Source organism: Chionomys nivalis, chromosome 12 (genome assembly GCF_950005125.1).
Source record: "Chionomys nivalis chromosome 12, mChiNiv1.1, whole genome shotgun sequence".
Taxonomy (NCBI): domain Eukaryota; kingdom Metazoa; phylum Chordata; class Mammalia; order Rodentia; family Cricetidae; genus Chionomys; species Chionomys nivalis.
The window spans coordinates 60,097,601-60,110,484 of NC_080097.1; positions in this window are offsets into that span (position 1 = coordinate 60,097,601).

The following is a 12,884-nucleotide window of genomic DNA, read 5'->3' on the forward strand; positions in this document are numbered from 1 at the left end:
CTGTGTCCCGAGTTCTGTGACTTTAGACTTGGAACTGAACTACGCAGCAGCGGTTGAGCCCCCGGGCCACTCCTCTTAGCTCTCCGAACCTGCCCTCCGGCATCAGTGTACACACTCTCCAAACTGCCTTTCACTGCCAATGCTCTGGGTCTCTTTTCTTTTAAATTTCTGAGGCAAGGACTCACAGTCGCTCAGGCTACCACAGGACCACCCATGTAGCCTGAACTGGCCTCAGACTCCCAGCAACGTCCTTCCTTCTGCCTCCTGGTGCTGAGATTATTACCGATCTGAGCACACACACTTGCACATGTGCACACACAGATACAATCCCAAAAAACAAATCTGGGGACCACATTGTTAAATTTAATGGTAATTTAGTCTCAGTCTTCTTATTCTCTCTTTTTTCCCTTTTTCTTGTTTCAGTTTTTCAAGACAGGGTTTCTCTGTGTAGCTCTGGACGTCCTGGAACTCGTTCTGTAGACCAGGCTGGCCTTGAATTCAGAGATCTGCCTGCCTCTGCCTCCCGGGTGCTGGGATTAGAGGTGTGCGCCACTAGGCCTGGCTACTTATTCTTTCTTACATTACCAGTTCTGTAAATTTTAGTCATTAACTATTAGAGTTGAAAAGGATCCTAAGAGCTCCTCTAACGAAATGTTTCTCAAATCCTGTAAAACATACCGTGACAGGCTTCCTGGTGCCTTGTTAGGGGCACTGAGGCGCCACTGAGCATGGCCCAGCTGGCGCCATGTTAGAGGTGCTGAGGCACAGTTCCGACCTAAGAGCCAGCACTGAGACATCACCACCTGCCAAGTGAGAACAAAGACCTCATCCACCAAAGTCCATATTCTAGGAAAGTCCCTAAGTGGATAGACCTCACTTTGTGGCTTCTATTGCCCCGATTCTGAATAACTGTTCCTGCTGACTGAGGGCTGTCAACCCAGGACATGGTTTTGCTCACCCTGAGAAAGGCTCAGACTGCACTGGGGTCCCAAACACCCTAATAACATTTTTTGGCTAATAAAAATACCTATATTGACTTGAACCCGTGTCTGAACGGTCTTCTCTGGTGGATAATAACAATATCCTAACACTATTGTTATGAATCTAACTCATAACAATATTCTCAGATCTACTCTAGACTGGATCACAGCTTTGGGAGAGTGGAATCAGCCTCTTTCTGTATAAGAACGCATATGTATAGTCATGCAGGGAACTCTACAGAGAATGTGGGGGAAACGCAGGAAAGAGATTCAATGTACTCCCTGTGTAGTGTCTAAGATTTGAATCTATTCCAAACTAATACTAGGAAGCCGCCCCCGCTTCCCAGTTCAGGACGCTGAAAAAGTTTATACATAATGATGTACATGTTCATCACAGAAGGAAAAAATTCTAGCCAAACAACAATTAAAAAAAAAAAAAACCCTAGAAATAAGTCAGACTCAGTCAGGTGGGAGGACTTAGGCAGGATTTGAGTTCAAGGCCAGCCTGGCCTACGTAGTGAGACCCTATCTCAAAACAACCAACAACAAAACCAAACATTCTAATGTCAAATAAATAAATAAATATGTAATCATTATATATTCCTGATTAAACAATATATGTTCATTCAAAATAGCTCATTTTTACATGTTTATTTTGGTTTTTTTTTTTTTTTTTTTTTTTGAGACAAGGCCTCACATGAGGCTCTCCAGCTGGTTTCAAATTTCTGGTAATCTTGTCTCAGCCTATGAGGTGTGTTTTTTAATCTTACCTTTTTAACAGTATAGGAAAGAACAGCATGCTAAATGAATTAAAGGCCATCTGTACCCATGTCCTAATCATAAATTCAGAGTGTAAAATGGCAGGAACTGAAAAGGAAAGTAGGGTGTGGCACACACTCCCACGGTCCCGGCAGAGAGAGGAAGGCAGAACTCACTCCAGAAGACGCCCTGACCAGACAGCAAAAGCCTGTCCTGAAGTGAAAGCCCAAGGAAACTGGGCCACGCAGATAGTGCTCCCCTTTCTACCCGCTCCCCGTCTCCCCATCTCCTCAGGCCTGTCCCCCTCTCCATCCCCTCCCCGTCCCCTCAGGCCTGTCTGTCCCTCTTTAGGAGCAGTATTTTCCTGCTTGCTGAATTCACTCAACACAATTATACCTTATATATCACCATACTTTTATGCTATTAAAAAATTGAGCAAGGCCAAGGTGGGGGATGCAGGTTCAGCTCAGGGGTAGAGCATCCACTTAGAGTACACAAGGCCGTGGGTTTGATCCCCAGCAAGGACAAAAACAAAACCTAGCCCAGGAAACAAACTCTGCTCATGGGATATTTACCAGTTTCTAGAGCATTGGTGCGGACTTCACGTGTGGTTGTATAGCAGTCAATACATTTACTAAATTGTGGCTAGTATCTAATCTTTAGGGTACTGCTATTTAGATTTTGATTGCTTGCTTGCTTTTTTTGTTTCATTCTTTGTTTTTGGAGGTTTCACTGTGTAGCTCTGACTGGCCTGGCATTCTCTTGTAGACCAGGCTGGCCTTGAACTCACAGAGCTCCACCTGGCATATGCCATCATGTCCGGCCAATTTGTATCTTTCTAAGGAAGGAGGTTTCTGACTTCAAGCGGCCAGCCATCCACGTCTGACAAAAAGACGATAAAAAGAAGCACCGGCAGCAATTGACACGGGATTTCCTATGGAGCTACTGCGCTTTGGTTTGTGTCTTTTTCAGCCTGATCTGGAACACACAGGTCTCAGGTGCAGGAAACTAGTCCAACATCCAGTGCAGTGCTGGAAGGGTTAATGACAGACACTCTGTTCCACACAGCTATAGACAGACCTTCTCTAAGAGGCTGCTGCAGCACGGACAGTAGTAGAGAATGCCATCTGACCATGCGAATGATGGCTAAAGGCACAGGTATAACCTCAAGAAAGGTTAGCACAGCAGCCATCAGGAAGTCACCCAGATTTCAGGTTTTGATGAGAAATGGGCCAGGCAGGGGAAACTCAGATTTGTACTGAATATAATTTTATTTCTTAGAAGAGACAAGCAAAGACAAATAAGTTGTCGACACTTGAAACACTTAAAATGTGAGCTGGGCGGTGGTGGCGCATGCTTTTAATCCCAGCACTCGGGAGGCAGAGGCAGGTGATCTCTGAGTTCAAGGTACAGAGGGAATTCCAGGACAGCCAGGACTGTTACATAGAGAAACCCTGTCTCGAAAAACCAAAAGCAAGTAAGTAAATGAGTAAATGGGTATGTGTATCTGCTTCTGGAGGCCAGGAGGAGGTGCTGGATCCCTTGGAGCTAGAACTGCAGATTTTGTGAGTCACCAGATATGGGTGCTGGGATCCAAACCCTGGCCTGTGACGGACGCAGATGGGAGCCTTCTCTCCAGTCCTGTCGCTACTCTCTCCAGACTGGGCTACAGTGGGGACCCTAGTTCAGGCCTCTGGGCCATTCAGACCAGTTGGTCTACACCTCCACCTTCTCTCCTGGCCCCAGGAGGCTGGAACTCCGGCTGTTCCTCCCTTCAGGGCATGCCAGTCACTAGGCAGCCATTCTTCTGGAGTCCATACTGGGAACCAGCGCTCTAACCCTCTCGGGAAAGGATTATCAGGTTTGAAGAGAGGATTCAGCCCTAAAATTTGACAGGCTCAAATCCAGACCAAGCTCAAAGCACACCCTGGATACAACAGAAAGACTCCTAAAGGCAAATCCTGAATTATTTTCCCATCCTCCATTTTTCAGAGCCCTCCGGAGTACAATATATAATGTAAAGCCAGTATTTGTCCATCTAGGAAAATTCTCAAGAATCCATTCTTCTCGCCTTGGACAAACCTGAACCATTCTGAGCAGATCGGAAGACCCTCCTAAAAAGCTCTTTCAGTAGAGTGCCCCCACTATCTTGCAAAGGGGAACTTCACTTTCCATTTCCAGCCTAAAGCAGTCCTCTGAAAACTAAACCTACTTCTTGAGAAGAAAGTGAAGGCGGCAAGCTAGCATCCTCCCATCCTTAGCTCAGGCTGCCAGTTCACGGTGACGTTCAGTCACAGCTCTGCCTCCTGACCTTCGGAGGCTTCCAGGGACTCTCCGTCTGCGCTGCTAACAATGTGTATTACTTTCCTTTCTGACAATGTCCATGAATTCTCCTGTCCTTTCACTTTCAATCCACTCTTTTTTTTTTTTTTTTGGATTTATAAATGAACACATTATTTTTATAGAGAGTCCATATATAAACAAAGGTATCAATTCATAAATATCTCCATTCAATCCACTCTTAAACTGGTTTTCTGGTCTGCCCTTCAGTCTCTCTCCATCCCCCGGCTTCTCATCCTTGAATCTCTTTGCCTGAATGGACAAGAAGTCTTCTTTAGTGTTCCCATTGTCTTCTTTCCTGTTGGAATGTTAATCAGCACATGGGATTTAATTAATTCAGCAGCTAATTAAAATGGGAGAACCAGAGTGGAAGAGGAGGAGGGTAGGAGAGATGGAACCTACTTCAGTGCAGAAGGCACTGCAGATGGCCCTGGGTTGGCTGGCACCATGCCACTGCCTTCCTCCACCGCCTCAACTACTCATACAGCAAGTGGGGAGGAGCAATAATAAGGGGCGTGTCTGGTGGGGCCTTCACTCATTCAGTCCTGCTGCTGCTTTGCGCTAGGAGAGACCCAAGGGTGCGCACAGACAGCCCCACATGCAGAAGAGCTAATGAAGGGCCTCTGAGCCAAGTCAGCTTGCCTTCTTCAACACTGGAGGTAGTCAAGAGCAAGGCCTGAAAATTAACAGCATCCCAGAAAATTAACAGCATCTTGGAGGTTGCTAGCACCCAAGGACCAAAGAAGACAAGATGAAAAACGCAGCCACTGATCCCATGGAGGAAAGGGATCGTTTACTTTGGCAATCTGGAAGCTTTCCTGTCGTTCTTTCTGAACCAGGCTGATACAGGCAGGCAATGTAGAGGGCAGCTGGTGAAAGGTGGGTGGGAGGGAGAGGGAGAGGGCTTGGACGGGCACCGGTGGGTAGACAGATGCAAAGGAGAGAGATTTAAAGAAAGAAAAATGAAGGGTATAGAGAAGGCAGAAGTGGGGGGAGGCAAAGAAGAACTAATAGAGAAGGAAGAGGTCGTTGGGGCAGGGTCGGGCTTTCTTTGCCAAGATGTGTAGAGGAATGGGCTATCTGCGCAGGGGACTTCCATACCAGGCAGGGGGAGGGCAGCGCTGCTGGAAGAGGGCGGAGGCAGAGCCTGCAGGGAGCCAATCAAGCTGCAGGAGACTGGGCACTCAACTCAAGGATCTTACCAGACGCTGGGCATTTCTAGCAACCAAGAATCTGTCAAATGCCATCGAGGGAAGCTTCCCAGTGAAAGGACAAGGCAGAGTCCAGGAGCTCCGAGGGGCGAGGAACCCTGGCTCTCCGGGTGTCAGCTGATCCTCTGGAGGGAAACACAGCCTTAGGGAATTGTTTTGAGAGTTTGATAGGTAAGAAAGCAGAAGTACTCGGTTCCAGATAACACCTGATGATACTTGGGTAGCAGATTGGATTCAAGAAACGGGACTCAAAGCCTTGGGAGACAGATCACCAGAGACTCACCGGAAGGACACTGAGGGCTGACGCCAGAGGAGGGTTTCCTCTTGTTAACTGTCACACTGCTAAGCGCAGCAGCAGAGGAAGACCCTGCACCTACGAGACAGGGTCTTCCGAGTAGGAATTTTGATTTGATCTCTTTGCCACCTAGGGCTTCCTATAAGAGCCAGCAGTGAGCAGATCAAAATCAGAAGAGAAGAAGTAAGAATGCAGGGGTGCTCTTTGCTCTCCAGAGCCCACCTGTGGGGTTAACAAAGTAGCTCCCAGCAAGCTACCACAGGCTTAGTCAGAGCAACTGACTAAGAAACACACAAATGTTTCCTAAGTCTATATTGTAGGCTGGGTTTTAACTAGTAATAAAAAACATAAGTTTTTTTTATTAACTCTTTATTAAACATAACATGGCCACAGTGATGCTTTCTATAAAAGTTAGATTAGCTCTACTAACTAATCTAACTTAGTTACACACACACACACACACACACACACACACAACGATCATGCTGCTATTTTCAAGGCTTTCAGTGACCAAGAGGATGAAACGAACATATTTGGTTTCTACAGAGTAGAGGAAAACAGACTTAGATGCCAGAGGACTAGGAGCAGATGCGAGCTCAGCTGTGTGGCCTAGGAGCGGAGGAAAAAAAATTCCACTCAGGTTCTAGTTACCTAAAGCACGCAGAAAAGTTATTAAAACCGAAATGACTGTTCCAGAATGTTCTAAAGTTTCATTGCAACAAAAATTTTAATGATCTTTGACTTGCTTTAAGAGAAAGACATTGTTTGGTATGGTGGCACATGCCTTTAATTCCAGCACTCAGGAGGCAAAGGTAGGCAGAGGCAGGTAGATCTCTGTGAGTTCAAGGCTAGCATGATCTACATAGCAAGCTAGGCTTGCAAGAACCACAAAGTGAATCAGAGGGAGAGAGAGAGAGAGAGACAGAGACAGAGACAGAGACAGAGACAGAGAGAGAGAGAGGAGAGAGAGAGGGGAGGGGGGGAGAGGGAAGAAGGGAGAGAGAGAGAAGACAGACCTTAACAGGGATCTCTGTTACAGGAGACTACAATGCCAACTTAGAGTATTCAAAGAGAGCAAGAGAAGTTGGGGCAGCTGAGGAAGACCTGGATCAGTATACCCAAGGAAGGCGGGACTGGAAGGAAGCAAGAAGAGCCCAGAACTTCCAAGGCTCAAATAATAAAAGCAAGCATGTGGTGCTCTAGCCCTTCCATGCACTATAGATCTTCCGGCCTTTCTTCTTAGTTCAGCACGCAGCTTGGACTCACACGTCTGAGAGCAGAAGCAGTCATTCCAGAACTGCCACCCAAACTAAGAAGGACTTCCTCTCACCATCACAGGAAAAGACCACAGTCCGTGCTGTGGGCAATTCCTAGGGCTTGCACAAAGACAGTACTGTCCAAGGAGTGACTAGGAGGCTATTGGTTCACAATGGAAGATCTGATAAGAAGAAAATTAGCCATCTGAGAAACTGAATAGCTTTATGCTGAGGCATTTAGCGTACTAGCCAATGAGAGTTGTCCAGATATGAAGATGAGGAAGAGCTGGATTGATAGTCTGATGAGTTTGGGGTGTACTGTGGGAATGTAGAACAATAGAGAGCTGAATGGGGGGCACATAAATTCAGCTGAGCAAAGGAGAGATATGGACTAGGAAAAGCAGACTGCGGGAGTGGGCCCACGTCATTCAGCAAGGTTCATACCGGGCAGAGATCAAAGAGCCAGGTGCCCATCATTCGGGTTGTCATGGCTTCCCTAACAGGCGCCTTCTGAGGACTCCAAAGTTCAGTAACCAGATGTTCCTGGGGCCACACCGGCTTTAGAACCTAGAATCTCTCCAGTTTTACAGAATGGATAACAAACCCAAAATTACAGCTGTCCTAAACAATCCAAATTCAAAGGTTCTGAATGAAAAGGCCCTTGATATCTTAATTCTTTTAAAACATTATCATTACCATGTGTACGATGTGTATGCAGAGGTGTGCACATGCCACAGCACACACATGAACGTCAGAGGACAACTCTGTGAAGTCAGTTCCGTCCTTCTCCCTGAAAGGCTCAACCTCAAGCTATCAGTTGCAAGCCAAGTCCTTTCTAACTGGGCCACCTTGCTGGCCTGTATCCAAATCCTATTTCCATTCCCTCATCATCTGGAACCTAATTCTGTATACCTGGGACTTTCTGCCAGCTAAAACGTCTACTACCCACATCCAGGAACTGAATACATCTGGAAGGGGACCTGTCCTCCCTCCTCTCCATCCATTTCTCACGTGGAGTCATGATTTTCTCAACCTAATCTTCAGGGCCGACCCCTTGGCTTTCCTCCCTGTTCTCTCCTAAGCCACTCTCCTCTATAGCTTCCTCACAATAGGAGAGCCATCTGTAGGATGCCCTGGGCCTCAGAGATAAGGAGGAAGAGAGGTGAGGTGGAGTGTAGATTGCAGATTAGGGGACTGAGATGGGGCTCCTGCAGCCAGACCGAAAGAGGACAGAGAAAGCCAGCAGCTGAGTGGGGGGAGAGTAAGAAGATGGTGGGGGGGGGGGGGTTAAGGACAGAGGAAGCAAGCGGCTTAGTGGGGGGAGGGTAAGAAGATGGCACTGTGGGGGGGGCGTACAAAATTAATTTAAGGAAGAGAACAGTAAAGGAGACGTTGGTAGAATAACAATCAGGCAGTAGAGGGCTGGCGGGGGGGGGGGGGGGCGGGGGCTACTGGTGAAAGGGAGGATACCGGGGAGGAGGGCCTTGCGGGTGGAGCAACAGTAGCGCCACCTATGGGTCCAGTGGAGGGTTACGATAGCAACAAAGAGGCCCCTACCAGGACACAGGAGTCTGGGCGCAGGTGGGGAGAGGAAACAAACTGCGTGTACCTCTCGTGGGAAGAGAGAGGCTGGAGAGGCGACCAAGGGAAAGGAGAGAACTGATTTCCCCATACCAGGGAGATTTCCCTCTCAGAAAGCAGGTGGTTGAAAGAGAAAGGGGCCGGATGCCAACTACGGCAAACACTAGTGTCTGATTCTCCCTTCACTGGCTGGCCAAAGGGTCTTATCTGTGTTCCCAAGTAAGTCCCTTTCCTCACTGGACAGCGAAGAACACAGCTCCCTCCCTGGGCAATGGATGCCCTCACTCAGCTGCCCCCCTCCTCCTTCCCCAACCCAGCATTTGCCTTGAAGCTCTCAACCACCATTAGAAAGCCCCAGGGAGCCACCAAGCTGAGAAAAGGAAAGGAAGGGTTCCCCCACCTACCAGTCGGAAAAGACAAGGTGGAGGACAGGGAGAGATGGGAGAGAGAGGGTGCAAAAGCTGTACGGGGGGGTGGGGAGGGTGGGGTGGGATCAGCAGTATTTGTTGTGCTTCCAGCGAGGAAGGAGCCGTCACATTTTTAATAATAATAAATACATGAAGACAGATTTGCCAGCACTGCTCTGGCTCCTTGGGAAGGGTGGGGGAGGGGCACCAATGCAGCTGCAGCAAAGACCAATATCTTCCCCTCCCCTCCCCCATTAGACAAATTCCACACTGCAGCGGTCTCCCCTCCCCCTCCAACTGCAGTCCTCCACAGCCCACCCTTCCCACCGTCCCTTCACACAGCTCCCCCGCCCTCTCCCTCCCTCCCTCTAGTTCCCCACACTACTCTATCCTTTCGGCTCTGGTCCTCATTTACAACAGCCTTATCCCAGTGGGGGGGATACCCGAACACCCACATCTTAGACCTCCTCCCCTAATCCCAAAGCCCAGGCCTTTCCTCCTTCACTAGTGGATTCAGTTCTCCACACAACACTCCTCAGGAGTCATCTAGCCTATTTCAGGATTTCCTGGACCTTACTGTAAGGGACTGCTTTCCTCTCCATTTTTATTTCAATGTGACTTCCTTGATCACATCCTTAAATATAAGGGCTATCAAATTTGCTTGTCTTTCAGAGGTGTCAGGGCCTCAGGACTCAGTGACTACTGCCACCTATTGACCCAAATTTGTTCAAGATGGGCCTTTAATACACTTCTCACAGGGCATCAATGGCTTAAACATGCAAAGGCATGGCTCTTGGGGCTTTTCTGAGACCCTCGGAACAATGAGATCAAAGGAACACAAAAGCGAGACTGGGCAGGGAGCCAGCGCAAGCCTTTCTGGACGCGCAGGCAGGGAGAGGGCCAAGGAATGAAAACAGCCTTGTCTCCTCGAAGACCGGTAAGGGAAGTAGGGGTAGAATTTTTCTCAGGCAATGGTAAAAATATTGTGCATAACAATAGAAACGAGGTTAGCTCTGAGCAAAAGGATAGTATTATTTCACTAGCCCTTCATCGCATTGGCAGGAATCTGGTATTTACAGAGCAAACCGATCGCAGGGACATTTGAGACTGCGTCATGTCCCATTCGATCTGTACCAGTTAAAAGTGGAGATGAGGAGATACGGCGCCGGCGCCAACCTACCCCGTGCCATTCTAAGGGTTAGTTTTGTGCCTTCCACACCCCAAGGCGAGGGATGAGGGCAGCTTGAGCTCTCCGCGGTGCTGAAACCTGGTCCGCCGCAACCCAATCATCCCTTCCTCATCTGACAAAGTTCATTTTCCAAAGAAGGTATCCAGAAAGACTTGGCAACCTTTGATAGCTATTTCCCCAAAGCTCCATAAATCCCCAACAAATGAAGATCTGGAGGAAAAAATGGAATTTTTGTCAAACTCTCTTTTTTCCCTACTCCCTAAGATGAAAAAACTAAGGGAGAAGCTACATTAGCTTGTCAGGTTAAAAGAAAGAAAAAGACTTCAGCCTGAACAGAAAACAGAAATACAGAACAGAAGTGAATAGAACAGCCTAAACCTTGCAGCTCTGATCCTTAATTCTGTGGTGCCACTGCATTAACAGCAGCTCTCAAACCGTTCCATGAGGACTAAAGGATCTTGGGCTCTTCCAAAAGTTAGGGAAAGCAGGCTCTAGCAATAAGGAGGATGCTTCTTCCCCACCCCAGTAAAATTAAGCCCACTTAGGCAGTTTACATTAACATCTACATAAAATCCTGTCAAACGACATAACCCAATAATACTTATACAAATATCCTCAGGAAAAAATGCCAAAAAAAAATGTTGAAAGTCTTTTCTAGTAGTGCCAAAAGGCCAGAAAGAACACCCCGGAACTAAAGACTCATTTAGAATAGCTATAAGACCCACAGAGACTGAGGTTTGCTCTGTTTACTGACTGGTATACCAAGAAGGCCCAGAGTACACAGGCTGTAGTCTCTGAAGGAAAAGACCTCTAGCAGAAATGGGGTAATAAATAATCTTACATTTTAATAAATCAGAAATAGCAGCCAAGCATGGTGCTGCTCGCCTATAATCCCAGCACTAAAGAGGTGGAGGCAGGAAACCAAGAGCTCAAGGTTGTCTTCAACAGTAACAAAATCAAGACCAGCACAGACCATCTTGGGATCCTGTCCCCAAAGAGCACAATTAGAGTTCACCGGTTATCAGATGTGATGGCTCTAACCAAAGCATCTTTGTTACGCCACACGGCACCCCGCGGTACTAGGGACGAAACCAGGGTCTTGTATATATGCTGAACAAGTGCTGTACCAGCTCCAAGTTAAAGTCAGGCTCTGGCTGTTTCCCAGGCTGGCTTTGAACTCACTGTGTAGTGTGGGCAGATCTTACTCTCGTATTCCTTCTGCCCATGTCTCCTTCCTGAGAGACTAGACACACGGGCATATGCCACCTCATCTGGCTTCCAAAGCATACTTTAGCTAACTTGTCTAGGTTGTTCAGCAGGAAAGGCACAAGCTCTAAATCTGCTCTTGTGTCTCTTTGCTTAGACTTGCTTGAGCAAATATTAGTATAAGGTCTCAGAACACACAGGCTCCCTCAGACTAGCCAGGAACTAAGCTGCCCCAGAAGCTAGCCATCCAGGGGTAAGCCACAAAAACTCAGGACTCCTTGATATAGAGGGAATCTTAAAAGATTCAGGCATGCCAGGCGATGGTGGCACACGCCTTTAATCCCAGCACTCGGGAGGCAGAGGCAGGCGGATCTCTGTGAGTTCGAGACCAGCCTGGTCTACAGAGCTGGTTCCAGGACAGGCTCCAAAGCCACAGAGAAACCCTGTCTCCAAAAACAAAAACAAAAACAAAAACAAAAAAAAGATTCAGGCATATATATATATATGTGTATATATATACATATATATATTTTAAATTGTTTGCATATGGTGTGTGCACACATGTGCACGCCAGAGACCAAATGTGCTCTGTTCTGCTCTGTTCTGCTCTGTGACCCTCTACATTACTCCTCTGAAGTCTCATTGGACCTGCAGCTGAGTTGGTAGTCAGCAAGACTTATCCATCCTCCCATCTCTGCCTGCCAGTGCTGGGGAGCTTATTGTGTGTACAGCCATACCTAACTTATTACTTCTCAAATTCTGTGGAGGAAAGTACAAGGCCTGTGAAGCTTAGAGAACAATTTTTAAGAGTCAGTTCAGTTCTCCTCTGGGTCCCAAGGATAAAGTTCAGGTCATTAGGAACACACTAAGCCTTCTTGCCAGCCCTTAATCCCTTTTTTTGTGGGTGTTGGGGTCTTGAAGTCAAGTTCGTGCCCACATAGCACGTGCTCTTACCCAACGAACCATCTCCCCAGGTTCCTCCCCACCCCCAATACTGGGGGTTAAACCTAGAGTTTCTTCAATATAATTGCTCTACCACTGAGTTATAGCTCTAGGACTCAAGCATACTCACATTCCTAGCTTAGAAAGACTAAGGACCAAGATATTAAGTCACATGACATGATCACAAGGAATAGTAACCATCGATCTAGTCTATTAATTTCTACAGCTTGTAGTCGGCTGATTCTTGCCTCAATCAGGATGGCCAGGAGAGATCTGAATTCAAGTCAGGCAATGGTGATGCACGCCTTTAATTCCAGCACTCAGAAGACAGAAGTAGAGGGATCTCTGTGAGTTCAAGGCCACCCTGGGCTACGTGAGTTTGAATCTGTGTAAAAAAGAAAGAGCTCACACAAAGGTGATACCAGCACTTGGGATCACTGAGTCTAGCCTGGTCTACAGAGTGAGTTCCAGAACAGCCAAGGCTACATACAAAAACCCTGTCTTGAAGAACAAAACACACACACACAAAAGAAAAAAAATTCATTAAAGTTTTAGTGATGTAATGACCCAAATTATATTCCTACCCATGATGCCTGTCATGAAAAGCAGAAATATCAGATGTTCCTGAGACCCCACCTTTAAAACTCCAGTAAATTAGATCTATAGACCCAGCTTCTCACTTTAAATGTTTGCTTACGTCACCCAGGTTTCCGGAAGC